Source organism: Haliotis rufescens, unplaced genomic scaffold (genome assembly GCF_023055435.1).
Source record: "Haliotis rufescens isolate VD_foot unplaced genomic scaffold, xgHalRufe1.0.p SCAF_18, whole genome shotgun sequence".
Lineage (NCBI taxonomy): Eukaryota > Metazoa > Mollusca > Gastropoda > Lepetellida > Haliotidae > Haliotis > Haliotis rufescens.
In genome coordinates this window covers 20323513-20341841 of record NW_025963868.1, presented here as the reverse complement: position 1 = coordinate 20341841, position 18329 = coordinate 20323513, and the positions used below count along the sequence as shown (strand labels likewise).

Sequence of the window (18329 nt, the reverse complement as noted above, 5' to 3'; positions counted from 1 at the left end):
CAACACTCATCTGTGCAGTGAGTGTAACACTACTATAGGTCACATCTACAGAGCTCCCATCTGTACAGTAAGTGTAGTACTACTATAAGTCACATCTACACAACACTCATCTGTCCAGTGAGTTTAGTACTATGATAAGTCACATCTCCACAACACTCATCTGTGCAGTGAGTGTAACACTACTATAGGTCTCATCTACAAAACACTCATCTGTCCAGTGAGTTTAGTACTACTATAAGTCATATCGCCACAACACTCATCTGTGCAGTGAGTGTAGTACTACTATAAGTCACATCTACACAACGCTCATCTGTGCAGTGAGTGTAAGTCTTCTATAAGCCACATGTGCACAACACTCTTCTGTGCAGTGAGTGTTGTACTACGATATGTCACATCTCCACAACACCCATCTGTGCAGTGACTGTAGCAGTACTATAAGTCACATCTACACAACACCCATCTGTGCAGTGAGTGTAGTACTACTATAGGTCACATCTACACAACACTCATATGTGCAGTGGGTGTAGCAGTACTATAAGTCACATCTACACAACACTCATCTGTGCAGTGATTGTAGTACTACTATAAGTCACATCTACACAACACTCATCTGTGCAGTGACTGCAGCAGTCAGTCCTATAAGTCACATCTACACAACACTCATCTGTGCAGTGATTGTAGTACTACTATAAGTCACATCTACACAACACTCATATGTGCAGTGAGTGTAGTGCTGCAATGAGACACATCTACACAACACTCATCTGTACAGCGAGTGTAGTACTACTATAAGTCACATCTACACAACACCCATCTGTGCAGTGAGTGTAGCAGTACTATAAGTCACATCTACACAACACTCATCTGTGCAGTGATTGTAGTATTACTATAAGTCACATCTACACAACACCCATCTGTGCAGTGAGTGTAGTGCTGCAATGAGACACACTTACACAAGACTCATCTGTACAGCGAGTGTAGTGCTGCAATGAGACACATATCCACAACACTCATCTGTGCAGTGATTGTAGTACTATTATAAGTCACATCTCCACAACACTCATATATGCAGTGAGTGTAGTTCTGCAATGAGACACTTATCCACAACAGTCATATGTGCAGTGAGTGTAGTACTACTTTAAGTCACATCTCCACAACACTCATCTGTACAGTGAGTGTAGTACTACTAAAAGTCACATCTACACAACACTCATATGTGCAGTGAGTGTAGTGCTGCAATGAGACACATCTCCACAAAACTCATCTGTACAGCGAGTGTAGTACTACTATAAGTCACATCTACACAACACTCATCTGTGCAGTGAGTGTAGCAGTACTATAAGTCACATCTACACAACACTCATCTGTGCAGTGATTGTAGTACAACTATAAGTCACATCTACACAACACTCATATGTGCAGTGAGTGTACTGCTGCAATGAGACACATCTACACAACACTCATCTGTACAGCGAGTGTAGTACTACTATAAGTCACATCTACACAACACCCATCTGTGCAGTGAGTGTAGCAGTACTATAAGTCACATCTACACAACACCCATCTGTGCAGTGAGTGTAGTGCTGCAATGAGACACACTTACACAACACTTATCTGTACAGCGAGTGTAGTGCTGCAATGAGACACATATCCACAACACTCATCTGTGCAGTGATTGTAGTACTACTATAAGTCACATCTCCACAACACTCATATGTGCAGTGAGTGTAGTTCTGCAATGAGACACATATCCACAACACTCATATGTGCAGTGAGTGTAGTACTACTTTAAGTCACATCTACACAACACTCATCTGTACAGTGAGTGTAGTACTACTAAAAGTCACATCTCCACAACACTCATATGTGCAGTGAGTGTAGTGCTGCAATGAGACACATCTCCACAAAAACTCATCTGTACAGCGAGTGTAGTACTACTTTAAGTCACATCTACACAACACTCATCTGTGCAGTAAGTGTAGCAGTACTATAAGTCACATCTACACAACACTCATCTGTGCAGTGATTGTAGTACTACTATAAGTCACATCTAAACAACACTCATATGTGCAGTGAGTGTAGTGCTGCAATGAGACACATCTCCACAAAACTCATCTGTACAGCGAGTGTAGTACTACTATAAGTCACATCTACACAACACTCATCTGTGCAGTGAGTGTAGCAGTACTATAAGTCACATCTACACAACATTCATCTGTGCAGTGATTGTAGTACTACTATAAGTCACATCTACACAACACCCATCTGTGCAGTGAGTGTAGTGCTGCAATGAGACACACTTACACAACACTCATATGTGCAGTGAGTGTAGTACTACTATAAGTCACATCTACACAACACTCATATGTGCAGTGAGTGTAGTGCTGCAATGAGACACATCTACACAACACCCATCTGTGCAGTGAGTGTAGTGCTGCAATGAGACACACTTACACAACACTCATCTGTACAGTGAGTGTAGTGCTGCAATGAGACACATATCCACAACACTCATCTGTGCAGTGAGTGTAGTACTACTATAAGTCACATCTACACAACACTCATATGTGCAGTGAGTGTAGTGCTGCAATGAGACACATCTCCACAAAACTCATCTGTACAGTGAGTGTAGTACTACTAAAAGTCACATCTCCACAACACTCATATGTGCAGTGAGTGTAGTGCTGCAATGAGACACATCTACACAACACTCATCTGGAAAGCGCGTGTAGTACGACTATAAGTCATATCTCCACAACACTCATATGTGCAGTGAGTGTAGCAGTACAATAAGTCACATCTACACAACACTCATCTGTGCAGTGAGTGTAGTACTACTATAAGTCACATCTACACAACACCCATCTGTGCAGTGAGTGTAGTGCTGCAATGAGACACATCTACACAAAAATCATCTGTGCAGTGAGTGTAGTACTACTATATGGCACATCTACACAAAACCCATCTGTACAGTGAGTGTAGTGCTGCAATGAGACACATCTCCACAACACTCATATGTGCAGTGAGTGTAGAACTACTATAAGTCACATCTACACAACACTCATCTTTACAGCGAGTGTAGTACTACTATAAGTCAGATCTACACAACACTCATCTGTACAGCGAGTGTAGAACTACTATAAGGCACATCTACACAACACTCATCTGTACAGCGAGTGTAGTACTACTATAGAAGTCACATGTACACAACACTCATCTGTACAGCGAGTGTAGTACTACTATAAGTCACATCTGCACAACACTCATCTGTGCAGTGAGTGTAGTGCTGCAATGAGACACACTTACACAACACTCATATGTGCAGTGAGTGTAGTACTACTATAAGTCACATCTACACAACACTCATATGTGCAGTGAGTGTAGTGCTGCAATGAGACACATCTACACAACACCCATCTGTGCAGTGAGTGTAGTGCTACAATGAGACACACTTATACAACACTCATCTGTACAGTGAGTGTAGTGCTGCAATGAGACACATATCCACAACACTCATCTGTGCAGTGAGTGTAGTACTACTATAAGTCACATCTACACAACACTCATATTTGCAGTGAGTGTAGTGCTGCAATGACACACATCTCCACAAAACTCATCTGTACAGTGAGTGTAGTACTACTAAAAGTCACATCTCCACAACACTCATATGTGCAGTGAGTGTAGTGCTGCAATGAGACACATCTACACAACACTCATCTGGAAAGCGCGTGTAGTACTACTATAAGTCATATCTCCACAACACTCATATGTGCAGTGAGTGTAGCAGTACAATAAGTCACATCTACACAACACTCATCTGTGCAGTGAGTGTAGTACTACTATAAGTCACATCTACACAACACCCATCTGTGCAGTGAGTGTAGTGCTGCAATGAGACACATCTACACAAAAATCATATGTGCAGTGAGTGTAGTACTACTATATGGCACATCTACACAACACCCATCTGTACAGTGAGTGTAGTGCTGCAATGAGACACATCTCCACAACACTCATATGTGCAGTGAGTGTAGAACTACTATAAGTCACATCTACACAACACTCATCTTTACAGCGAGTGTAGTACTACTATAAGTCAGATCTACACAACACTCATCTGTACAGCGAGTGTAGAACTACTATAAGGCACATCTACACAACACTCATCTGTACAGCGAGTGTAGTACTACTATAGAAGTCACATCTACACAACACTCATCTGTACAGCGAGTGTAGTACTACTATAAGTCACATCTGCACAACACTCATCTGTGCAGTGAGTGTAGTACTACTATAAGTCACATCTACACAACACTCATCTGTACAGTGAGTGTAGTGCTGAAATGAGACACATCCCCACAACACCCATCTGTGCAGTGAGTGTAGTAGTACTATAAGTCACATCTACCCAACACTCATATGTTCAGTGAGTGTAGTGCTGCAATGAGACACATCTCCACAATCCTTATTTGTGCAGTGAGTGTAGTGCTGCAAGGAGACACATCCTCACAATCCTTATTTGTGCAGTGAGTGTAGTGCTGCAATGAGACACATCCCCACAATCCTTATTTGTGCAGTGAGTGTAGTGCTGCAATGAGACACATCTCCACAAAATTCATATGTGCAGTGAGTGTAGAACTACTATAAGTCACATCTACACAACACTCATCTGTACAGCGAGTGTAGCACTGCAATGAGACACATCCCCACAATCCTTATTTGTGCAGTGAGTGTAGTGCTGCAATGAGACACATCTCAACAAAATTCATATGTGCAGTGAGTGTAGAACTACTATAAGTCACATCTACACAACACTCATCTGTACAGCGAGTGTAGTACTACTATAAGTCACATCTCCACAACACTCATATGTGCAGTGAATGTAGTACTACTATATGTCACATCTACACAACACCCATCTGTACAGCGAGTGTAGTACTACTATAAGTCAGATCAACACAACACTCATCTGTACAGTGAGTGTAGTGCTGAAATGAGACACATCTACACAACACTCATCTGTGCAGTGAGTGTAGTACTACTATAGGTCACATCTACACAACACTCATCTGTACAGCGAGTGTAGTACTACTATAAGTCACATCTACACAACACACATCTGTGCAGTAAGTGTAGTGCTGCAATGAGACATCTCCACAACACTCATAAGTGCAGTGAGTGTAGCACTACAATAAGTCACATCTCCACAACACTCATATGTGCAGTGAGTGTAGTGCTGCAATGAGACACATCCCCACAACACACATCTGTACAGTGAGTGTAGCACTGCAATGAGACACATCTCCACAAAAATCATCTGTGCAGTGAGTGTAGAACTACTATAAGTCACATCTACACAACACTCATATGTGCAGTGAGTGTAGTACTACTATATGTCACATCTACACAAAAGCCCATCTGTACAGTGAGTGTAGTGCTGAAATGAGACACATCCCCACAACACTCATCTGTGCAGTGAGTGTAGTACTAATATAAGTCACATCTACACAACACTCATCTGTGCAGTGTGTGTAGTACTACTACATGTCATCTACACAACACCCATCTGTGCAGTGAGTGTAGTACTGCTATGAGACATCTCAACAAGACTCATATGTGCACTGAATGTAGCACTAATATAAGTCACATCTACACAACACTCATCTGTGCAGTGAGTGTAGTACTACTATATGTCACATGTACACAACACTCATTTGTGCAGTGAGTGTAGTACTACTATAAGTCACATCCCCACAACACTCATTTGTGCAGTGAGTGTAGCACTGCAATGAGACACTGCTATAAAACACTCATCTGTGCAGTGAGTGTAGTGCTACTATATGTCACATCTACACAAGACTCATCTTTACAGTTAGTTTCACTTATGAATCATGTTTTAAGACATATATTAATGTATGTTAACATTTTGAAATTATGTAAAGAAGTACGAAATAAAATTACTTGTTGAAAAGGAATGATGCAGCATATTGTTTCATATTATGTTCATATTGTTTCAATATTTTGTGGCACATTCCGGGACAAATATTCTATGACTAATTTTGTGTGTGAATATACACATGAATTTTATGGTGTTTGTCGGTGTTCGGTGGTGGCATATCCTACATGACAGTATGGCAGGATTAAATTAATAATGCATAATGCTTGTGTTAAATATATATTAATGGCAATATCACAGCCACAAGAATTGTACATTTCGTGTGGTATTTCCTATTTATGGTATCAGAAGGTGTGTTGGGCAGTTGTAAATGAGAGCCTATCCATTATATATGAATATCATAATGCTTAATTCCAAAGCATATGCCACCTGGATCCAAATGAAGGAATACTGTTATGTCAAACTAAGTTGTGAGAACTTCATGACCTCAACGCCAGAGAAAAGTCAGTCTAAAATATTTGTCATAACGGATTGCATAGAGGGAAAATGTAAATTGTGGTGAAAATTATATGAATGGATCATGAAAATTAGTGCTGACACCAGGTGTTCGCAAAAAGGGTAAGCATTATTGACTTTACCGGTATTACTTGCCATTCACAATAACATAAGTTACTGTGAAAATAATGCATGATATTACATGAAATACAATACATGACAATATACTTTCCTTGTATACATTAAACCATATTAAACACATATCTCCAAGATACCAAGATATCACTGGGAAATTACACCATCTTATTGAATAGAGTGCATTTTCTCGAAGTTGTAAATTGTATCTATTTACGACGTAATGATGAAGCACTTTGTGAGGTTAAAAACATTTTGTAATCATCCTTCATGCAAAAATAGCAACAGTCACTCAACCTGTGCTTTCACATTACAGCACGTGAGCGAAAAGGGGTTGATCGGTATTATGGTAGGGCTCCCGTCCAGTCTGATGCTTTGTGTAATTTTTAGATTTTTTCTCACTTTGCAAATTTAGGGATCTGGAGACTGGTGCATGTTCACCGATAGCTTGACCTGTCATACTGACCTTTCACATATTTGAATTTCAAGGTCACACAACACAGTATGCATGTGCCAAGCATCAATCTAGAGGCCGTGAGTACATTTGGTTCTGTGCAGGGAATTTAAACTGCAAACTTATGAATTTAAAAATCTAAAATCTTACGTTATATTTATTTGTCAACAGAAGATGTTATGACACTGAAATGATATATTAACAATATCGTCAATAATTCCAATTCTGTTAATGACTCTGTGTAAAGTAAATATATGTGATACCATGCTTATCTTTTAAATTTGTTTTCTTTGGTGTTCTTTAGTTATTTTGTTAACTTGTTGCACTTAGTAATATTTCGTATATCAACAATGTTTTTATCAAACATCCCAAGTATATATTTTTAATACATGTGACAATATATCTAAATCGAATTGGTTTTTAAAAAAGATTTTCTTAAATACACTATGCTGTATTGTATGGTTGCAAATATAATAATGTGATTACATAGTGACACTGGTGTTATTACATAGTGGCTTGGTCGTATATACAACTATGGTAATACACAGTGTCCACTGGTTATATATCTGATGAATTGATAACATATTGACAAAGGTATATATATTTGACGATTTTAATACATACTAATACTGTTGGCATATCATGTGATTGTTTTACAAAGTGACACTGGCTGTCTCGGATAATGGTATTACACGGTGACACTGTGTTTATGATGATGTTATTGCATAGTGACACTGGTTTTATGTAATGATGTTATTATCACATAGAGACACTGGTTATATAGGCTGATGTTTTACATAGTGCCACTGGTGTTATGTGTTGATGATATTTAATAAGGATATTGGTGATGTATCCTATGATAATAGTCGTTGTGAGGTTATCTGTTACATTGTGTACATTTATGACTATTTGATGCAATAGGTAGTAGTAACAGTAATACATTTTGGAACAGTTGGTATATCGTTGTAATACTATGGTCCTCAATATTTTCTGGTACACTTTTAAGTACATTTTAAAACTCGAAGACCCTGTAGCCTGTCACCATATCACTTTTCGTCTGATACTATAATTATTATTGCCTCTCTCATATGAATACTACTACTAATATTTCTGATTAATTCTGGTCATACTTCTGACCCATTTAGTGTCTAAGCTACATTTGACAGCATACTAATTACTGTTTGTTTATTCCACTGTCATATCTGCTGAAAGCAGAGTCAATTGTACGATTCCGACTGTATCGTGAGCATGTGTTTATGAATCACTGTCAAATTGTCGCACTTAGTCACATTGTAAAGGGCTAGTTGAATTTGCACTTGGAAATGGCCAACCACTGACTCATTACATCACTGTTCAGGTTTAACATACCAACAAATGGGATGACATCATGACTTATTGCAGTGTCCTGAATATTGATATGATTTTCTTATCATTCATCGGCTACATTATTGCCTGCTGATTGCAATGACGGGTTGGTGTGAGTTCTTCGAATGTCCTGGGTACATAATACCATGGTAGAGAAGCAATGGGCAAAGATGTGTTTTGATGTATCAATCATTCATAATCAATCAATGCACTAGTCTCCCCTTCTAGAATCACAATCCTATTCAAGAATCGACCTATATCTGCAGTTGTTTTTAGATTTTTCGGTTGTTTCCAATGCGATAATATAAACCTTCCACACGTTTTTTTTATTATGAAATATGTGTAATTAGTATGTTGTGTGAGTTGTCAAATCTAATATATGTTTATCTTTTCTCTTAAAATCGGCCAAAACCTCGAGGCATTTATCGATGTTTCTGTGTACAATGGTACAGATAAAGGTCCTTAGCAGCGTAACGTATGAAGTTGCAAATGTTAAAAATAGTCAAATAAATCAAAATATTTAGTTCAGTTTCAAACGGAATGAGCCGGTTTTATGCATGCCTGCTCGCGTTACTAAATTACAGCGCTGTTGGTAACACTTCGCCGTATTCCCGCAGTCTCTCCCACGTTCACACTGCCGTCGGACGCCGGGGTAAATTGGCGGGAGAAGTGTGACATGGTGTCGTTGATTGCTAAAGGATCTTTCTGGGAGAAACAGAGACGGGATTCCGGAGCCAGGTCACCATGGTATAATCTGAAAGTCGTGGGAAAGGGGCCGCATGGCCGTCAGGTTACAGTTAGATCGATATTGGACTACTCACGGTCACAACCAACTAAAATGTTACGCTTTTAAATATTTAAACAATATGCATTAAACCATAACACGCTCAGCATGCAGACAAGGAAACAAGGGTTTTTTTAACAATCAGGGGATAAATTCAAGTTGAAGGGAAATCAGACCCAGTATCAGTTTGTTATGAATGTATCGGGCGTTACATGGTCAATGTGATTTTACATATGACGCTTGAATGATGTTTGAATGATTAAGGTAAAATTACAGCAACCGGCGACATTACTAACAATGAGAAGTGCCTGGTTGAAGGAGTACGACCACGACCTTTGAACAACTCACAAAAAATCTGCTCGGCTGTGAAACCGCCTGGCGAAATAGTGCATTATGTCGTCACCGCTGGTGTATATGAAACTGCGCTTCACAGTGAAATAATGAAACGGAACAACTGGTAGATGACGACTCCGCATCGTGCATTCGGACTTCCTGGAGAGAGAAAGGGGCACTACACTTATCACGTGATGTAACTCGGCGCGGATGGATCTCCGGCACGTGAGAGATTCGGCTGCAGTATATTAGCTTTTCTCTTCTCTCTTCTCGGTCCTTCAATCTACCTAAACCCTTGGGTCAATCTGATTAATGTTCCTCTCTCAAAACCCCGACACATGTAAATGTAAAACTATATCTGAGCTATTGAACACATTGTATGTTGAGGATTTCTGTCGGATAAAATTAATCACGGTGTAGGCTGGTGAAGTGATATATGTGTAATTAATCTCAAGTGACCGAACGATGAATAAGTATAACAACGTATTAAGATGCACCTGTCTGACCTCCTGTATCATATTGATATCCAACATGACTCATGGGGTTTGCCATCTCCAGACTGTCATCCGCATCAATTGTAAAAGGCCAATATCAATTTGGTTCATGTTCTACATTCAGAGACAAAAAGCAGATTTAAAAACTTGAGGCAGTGAATGTAAAACAAAATGCACTCAAACATGCACTAAACAAAACCCCACATGCATTATGATGCACACTTAACATCATGGAATGCCGATATTTACTCATACTTCACACATGTTCCTAAACATTTAAACATTCTGTACTGGTTTTCAGCTTAACATTTTGTACCCATGAATCTGGGAATCGAACCCAGGTCTTCGGCGTGACACGTCAGCGCCTTGACCACCAGGCTTACCATGCTTGAACGGTACTCATGCATATGCAGGCTGTGGGGTAGCCCAGTGGTTAAAGCGTGTGATCGTCACAAGGCCCGAGTTCTATTTTCCACATTGGTGTTATGTCTGAAGCCTATTTATATATCTATCACCGTGATATTGCTTGAATATTAATAAAAGCGGCGCAAAACCATGCTCATTCACTTGCATGTTGTATATGTTTTAATTATTTGAGAACCGAGCCCAAATCTACGAACATTGTCTTTTTAATACTAGCCAGCCCATTCACTTCGTAATTTGCATTTTAAAAGTGCAATTATTGTTTTTAAAAGAAGTGGGCCACCACGGCATACCCGATACTGTTCTGCAATTTTTGTGTAATATGCATCAGTGCGTTAATATGGGTTAATATGGGTGATCATCATAGTCGTATCATACTGTTCACAGAATACAAACTTATCTGTGTCCTTATCTTGTTCCGACGCAGAAGCAAACTCACTCACTCAAAGTCGTATTCATACTTTTTAAATCGGCGTAAAACCGAACTCACTCACTCAATTATTCATAGTCGTGTGTCTAAGAGGCCAACCAGAATGACAGGGACAATTTCAGAAACATACAGCAACACTGTGAGTAAGTGTGTGAGTGAGAGGGGGATTTTGGTTTTACGACGTTTTTAGCAATATTCCAGCAACATCACGACGATGGACACCGTGAATGGGCTTAACACTGTAACCATCTCGGAAATCGAAACCGGTTGTTACAGTACGTTCCATCCTTCAGATATTATGATATTATGCAGTCACCGGAACCTTTGTCAATGCGTGGTCATATTAAGGCGAGTGGGCATATTATCGAAATTCAGGAGAAAATGACTACGCTTCCTCCAAGACAATCAGTTGGGGTTAAAGACTTATTCCTCATGAGAACCTATAAAATCATTTCTTTGTGGCACTCTTTATCTTTTCCTGTGCATTTTGTGTTGTTGTAAGTCCAAAACTTACAGTTCAAATGAACAAAGTGTAGTACCCCAAGATATGAAAGCATCTCATATAATCAAATAATTTGTAAATGCTATCCCCATTTCTTGAATTATTCAAATCTCTTAGGCTGAAAGGAGTCCTTATACTATCTTCTTTCTGTCGTCTTAAACGATATATCGAGTTCATGGAGTCAAGTTAAAAAAAGATTCTCTGTGCATGTGTTTGAGTTATTGGAGCTACTAGAGCAACTAACAACATGTGGGGAATAGTGTATAGGTTATAAATTTGTCATTGCTTAAACAACACTCGACGAGACTCTTTACCTGCTTGATAAGTTATTGAGCTGCGTAAGTCACCATTCCCTTTGATCCGCCTTCGACCCAGTGTAATACCATTAGAGACAGAGTTTGTAGGAAGGTTAATCCTCTTCTTATACGTTGTTTCTAGTCAGACCTCGTTGCATTAACTGATCAACTTAGGGACCGACCATTTGATACACTAGGGGTTGGGGGTTGTGGCATGGGATTTTGTGTGTAGACTTAGATATTCTTTCAGCTTCTTCTGCAAACCCAGACATATATTTAATGAAAAACTATGAACCTAAATATTTTTTTTAAAACGTCTATCAAGTATGTATTTTTTGTTGCTTACAAATTTTGTTTCTATCGGAAGCAAAATTATTTTTCCAAGCGTTCTCTGGGGCGTATGTCTCACCCCGATAAAATCCCAGGCCCCTACCAGAATATCAAATGGTCAGTCCCTAAGGGACGTTTTTCCCCGCTTGCTAGTATAGTTAACACAGACTAACTGGTATTTTGTGATCAGAGGCAAAACATACGAAACACAGATATGTTGGTGTTTGCTGATCAGAGGCAGGCATAGGAAACTCAGTAAGACTGGTATTTTGTGACCAGAGGCAAGTATAGAAAACAGAGCTATATTATGTATTCAGAGCTGGGTACGGGGAACAAAGATATGCTGGTTTTCTGTGATCAGAGCCAGTTGCACGAAACACAGATATGCTGGTATTCTGTGACCAGATCCAGGTATACGAAACACACATATTCTGGTATTCTTTGACCAGAGCCTGGTACAAGAATCAGAGATATGCTTGTATTCTGTGATCGGATCCAGTAAAAGAAACAGATATATTCCGGTATTCTGTGGTCAGATAAAAGAAACACACATATTCTGATTTTCTGTGGTCAGATCCAGTAAAAGAAACACACATATTCTGGTATTCTTAGGTAAGATACAGTAAAAGAAACATTTATTCTGGTATTCTGGGATCAGAGCCAGTTATAAGAAACACATATATACTGGTTTTCTGTGACCAGAGCCAGGTACACGAAACACATATATTCTGGTATTCCCTGATGAGAGCCAGGCACATGAAACACTTATATGCTGGTATTCTGTGACCAGAGCCAGGAACAAGAACCAGATATGCTGGTTTTCTGTAATCAGAGCCAGACACAAGAAACGTATATATACTGGCTTTTTGTGATCAGAGCCAGGTGCACGAAACACAAATATGCTGGTATTCTGTGACCAGAGCCAGGAACAAGAAACAGATGTGCTGGTTTTCTGTAATCAGAGCCAGGAACAAGAAACAGATATGCTGTCTTTCTGTGATCAGAGCCAGGTATAAGAAACACAGATATGCTGGTATTCTGTCATCAGAGCCAGGAACAAGAAACAGATATGCTGGCATTCTGTGATCAGAGCCAAGTATAAGAAACACAGATATGCTGGTATTCTGTGACCAGAGCCAGGAACAAGAAACAGATATGCTGGCATTCTGTGATCAGGGCCAAGTATAAGAAACACAAATATGCTGGTATTCTGTGACCAGAGCCAGGAACAAGAAACACAGATATGCTGGCATTCTGTGATCAGAGCCAGGTATAAGAAACACAAATATGCTGGTATTCTGTGATCAGAGCCAGGTATAAGGAAAAGATATGCTGGTATTCTGTGATCAGAGCCAGGAACAAGAAACACAGTTATGCTGGTATTCTGTGATCAGAGCCAGGTATAAGAAACACAGATATGCTGGTATTCTTTGATCAGAGCCAGGTACAAGAAACACAGATATGCTGGCATTCTTTGATCAGAGCAAGGTATAAGAAACACATATACACTGGCATTCTGTGATCAGAGCCAGGTATAAGAAACACAGATATGCTGGTATTCTGTGAACAGAGCAAAGTATAAGAAACACAGATATGCTGGCATTCTGTGATCAGAGCAAGGTATAAGAAACACAGATATGCTGGTATTCTGTGATCAGAGCCAGGTATAAGAAACACAGATATGCTGGTATTCTGTGATCAGAGCCAGGTATAAGAAACACAGATATGCTGGTATTCTGTGATCAGAGCCAGGTATAAGAAACACAGATATGCTGGTATTCTGTGATCAGAGCAAGGTATAAGAAACACAGATATGCTGGTATTCTGTGATCAGAGCCAGGTATAAGAAACACAGATATGCTGGCATTCTGTGATCAGAGCCAGGTACAAGAAACACAGATATGCTGGTATTCTGTGATCAGAGCCAGGTATAAGAAACACAGATATGCTGGTATTCTGTTATCAGAGCCAGGAACAAGAAACACAGATATGCTGGTATTCTGTGATCAGAGCCAGGTATATGAAACACAGATATGCTGGTATTCTGTGATCAGAGCCAGGTATAAGAAACACAGATATGCTGGCATTCTTTGATCAGAGCCAGGTATAAGAAACACAGATATGCTGGTATTCTGTGATCAGAGCCAGGTATAAGAAACACAGATATGCTGGCATTCTGTGATCAGAGCCAGGTATAAGAAACACAAATATGCTGGTATTCTGTGATCAGAGCAAAGTATAAGAAACACAAATATGCTGGTATTCTGTGATCAGAGCCAGGTACAAGAAACACAGATATGCTGGTATTCTGTGATCAGAGCCAGGTATAAGAAACACAGATATGCTGGTATTCTGTGATCAGAGCCAGGTATAAGAAACACAGATATGCTGGTATTCTGTGATCAGAGCCAAGTATAAGAAACACAGATATGCTGGTATTCTGTGATCAGAGCCAGGTATAAGAAACACATATATGCTTGTATTCTGTGATCAGAGCCAGGTATAAGAAACACAGATATGCTGGCATTCTGTGATCAGAGCAAAGTATAAGAAACACATATACACTGGCATTCTGTGATCAGAGCCAGGTATAAGAAACACAGATATGCTGTTATTTTGTGATCAGAGCCAGGTATAAGAAACACAGATATGCTGGTAATCTGTGATCAGAGCCAGGTATAAGAAAAAGATATGCTGGTATTCTTTGATCAGAGCCAGGTATAAGAAACACAGATATGCTGGTATTCTGTGATCAGAGCCAGGAACAAGAAACACAGATATGCTGGTATTCTGTGATCAGAGCCAGGTATAAGAAACACATATATGCTGGTATTCTGTGATCAGAGCCAGGTATAAGAAACACAGATATGCAGGTATTCTTTGATCAGAGCAAGGTATAAGAAACACAGATATGCTGGTATTCTGTGATCAGAGCCAGGTACAAGAAACACAGATATGCTGTTATTCTGTGATCAGAGCAAGGGATAAGAAACACAGATATGCTGGTATTCTGTGATCAGAGCCAGGTATAAGAAACACAGATATGCTGGTATTCTGTGATCAGAGCCAAGTATAAGAAACACAGATATGCTGGTATTCTGTGATCAGAGCCAGGTATAAGAAACACAGATATGCTGGTATTCTGTGATCAGAGCCAGGTATAAGAAACACAGATATGCTGGTATTCTGTGATCAGAGCCAAGTATAAGAAACACAGATATGCTGGTATTCTGTGATCAGAGCCAGGTATAAGAAACACAGATATGCTGGCATTCTGTGATCAGAGCCAGGTATAAGAAACACAGATATGCTGGTATTCTGTGATCAGAGCAAGGTATAAGAAACACAGATATGCTGGTATTCTGTGATCAGAGCCAAGTATAAGAAACACAGATATGCTGGTATTCTGTGATCAGAGCCAGGTATAAGAAACACATATATGCTTGTATTCTGTGATCAGAGCCAGGTATAAGAAACACAGATATGCTGGCATTCTGTGATCAGAGCAAGGTATAAGAAACACAGATATGCTGGCATTCTGTGATCAGAGCCAGGTATAAGAAACACAGATATGCTGATATTCTGTGATCAGAGCCAGGTGTAAGAAACACATATATGCTTGTATTCTGTGATCAGAGCCAGGGATAAGAAACACAGATATGCTGGCATTCTGTGATCAGAGCAAGGTATAAGAAACACAGATATGCTGGCATTCTGTGATCAGAGCCAGGTATAAGAAACACAAATATGCTGGTATTCTGTGATCAGAGCCAGGTATAAGAAACACAGATATGCTGGTAATCTGTGATCAGAGCCAAGTATAAGAAAAAGATATGCTGGTATTCTTTGATCAGAGCCAGGTATAAGAAACACAGATATGCTGGTATTCTGTGATCAGAGCCAGGAACAAGAAACACAGATATGCTGGTATTCTGTGATCAGAGCCAGGTATAAGAAACACATATATGCTGGTATTCTGTGATCAGAGCCAGGTATAAGAAACACAGATATGCTGGTATTCTTGGATCAGAGCAAGGTATAAGAAACACAGATATGCTGGTATTCTGTGATCAGAGCCAGGAATAAGAAACACAGATATGCTGGCATTCTGTGATCAGAGCCAGGGATAAGAAACACAGATATGCTGGTATTCTGTGATCAGAACAAGGTATAAGAAACAGAGATATGCTGGCATTCTGTGATCAGAGCCAGGGATAAGAAACACAGATATGCTGGTATTCTGTGATCAGAGCCAAGTATAAGAAACACAGATATGCTGGCATTCTGTGATCAGAGCCAGGTATAAGAAACACAGATATGCTGGTATTCTGTGATCAGAGCCAGGTATAAGAAACACAGATATGCTGGTATTCTGTGATCAGAGCCAGGTATAAGAAACACAGATATGCTGGTATTCTGTGATCAGAGCCAGGTATAAGAAACACAGATATGCTGGCATTCTGTGATCAGAGCCAGGTATAAGAAACACAGATATGCTGGTATTCTGTGATCAGAGCCAGGTATAAGAAACACAGATATGCTGGTATTCTGTGATCAGAGCCAAGTATAAGAAACACAGATATGCTGGTATTCTGTGATCAGAGCCAGGTATAAGAAACACATATATGCTTGTATTCTGTGATCAGAGCCAGGTATAAGAAACACAGATATGCTGGCATTCTGTGATCAGAGCAAGGTATAAGAAACACAGATATGCTGGCATTCTGTGATCAGAGCCAGGTATAAGAAACACAGATATGCTGTTATTCTGTGATCAGAGCCAGGTATAAGAAACACAGATATGCTGGTATTCTGTGATCAGAGCCAAGTATAAGAAACACAGATATGCTGGTATTCTGTGATCAGAGCCAGGTGTAAGAAACACATATATGCTTGTATTCTGTGATCAGAGCCAGGTATAAGAAACACAGATATGCTGGCATTCTGTGATCAGAGCAAGGTATAAGAAACACAGATATGCTGGCATTCTGTGATCAGAGCCAGGTATAAGAAAAAGATATGCTGGTATTCTTTGATCAGAGCCAGGTATAAGAAACACAGATATGCTGGTATTCTGTGATCAGAGCCAGGAACAAGAAACACAGATATGCTGGTATTCTGTGATCAGAGCCAGGTATAAGAAACACATATATGCTGGTATTCTGTGATCAGAGCCAGGTATAAGAAACACAGATATGCTGGTATTCTTGGATCAGAGCAAGGTATAAGAAACACAGATATGCTGGTATTCTGTGATCAGAGCCAGGAACAAGAAACACAGATATGCTGGCATTCTGTGATCAGAGCCAGGGATAAGAAACACAGATATGCTGGTATTCTGTGATCAGAACAAGGTATAAGAAACAGAGATATGCTGGCATTCTGTGATCAGAGCCAGGGATAAGAAACACAGATATGCTGGCATTCTGTGATCAGAGCAAGGTTACGAGAAACACAGATATGCTGGTATTCTTTGATCAGAGCAAGGTATAAGAAACACAGATATGCTGGTATTCTGTGATCAGAGCCAGGGATAAGAAACACAGATATGCTGGTATTCTGTGATCAGAGCCAGGAACAAGAAACACAGATATGCTGGTTTTCCATGAAGTCACCTCATTACCATTACTATGTAAAACAAGAAGACATTCAGACAAAGAAGCGATCGTTTTTGGCCAAGAAGGGTTCTCTACTAGAGCACCTTAGAAGAAAAAAGCGTTATCTAAGTTTTTTCGAACTGCCAATGCCTAATCAACCGTCAAGAGAAATGAGTGCGAGCTGACAACTGGGCATGTTAGCATAATACAGTTTACTCCTTCTTCCTGCAGCAGATATTACTTGTTGTAGCCTTAACCATCCCAGTTCAATATTGACCCGAAGTTCTTCTCACACAAAAAGAGACACAGATGTATGTGTGTATGACAAACTTGCACGAGGGAAAGCTATATCACTAAGGATGAAAAATAAGTGGGTGAAATTCAATTATTGAACCCGTTGACATTTAATGAAATATTGCCCCATGGAATTGATTAGTATTGATATACATTTTAAAGAGATGCGAGGGAAATGAATCAATTGTTACATGTCATCTTTCTTGCTAGATGGTCAAGACCCGATGTCCAATGACAGAGATATGTCTTGTATCCCTGAATTGGTAATGTATTGGTGACTAAGATGTGTCGCATATCCTTGCATTGGTAGTGATCTGATGACTAAAATGTGTCGTGTATCTCTGCTTTGGTAGTGATCTGATGACTACAATGTGTCTTGTATCCCTACATTTGTAGTGATCTGATGACTACAATGTGTCTTGTATCCCTGCATTTGTAGTGATATGATGACAGAGATCATACAACTCACTGTTTCAGATTGTACAGCATCCCTATCATGAC

The 18329-nt window shown here is 39.7% G+C and overlaps 2 protein-coding genes across 7 annotated transcripts in view; one reads left to right on the top strand and one right to left on the bottom strand.

Moving 5' to 3' along the window:
- Positions 1 to 18329, top strand: part of LOC124148000 — a 261572-nt gene that overhangs the window by 30412 nt on the left and 212831 nt on the right. Inside the window, exon 2 of one of the 2 annotated variants that reach the window (XM_046518914.2) lies at positions 7016 to 7060. The exons of the other annotated variant lie outside the window; for it this stretch is intronic. The gene's annotated coding sequence lies outside the window, so the exon portion shown is untranslated. The remainder of the gene's footprint in view (positions 1 to 7015; positions 7061 to 18329) is intronic. 2 annotated transcript variants of the gene reach the window in all.
- LOC124147998 overlaps positions 1 to 18329 on the bottom strand; it is a 434301-nt gene that overhangs the window by 302128 nt on the left and 113844 nt on the right. The window lies entirely within an intron of this gene.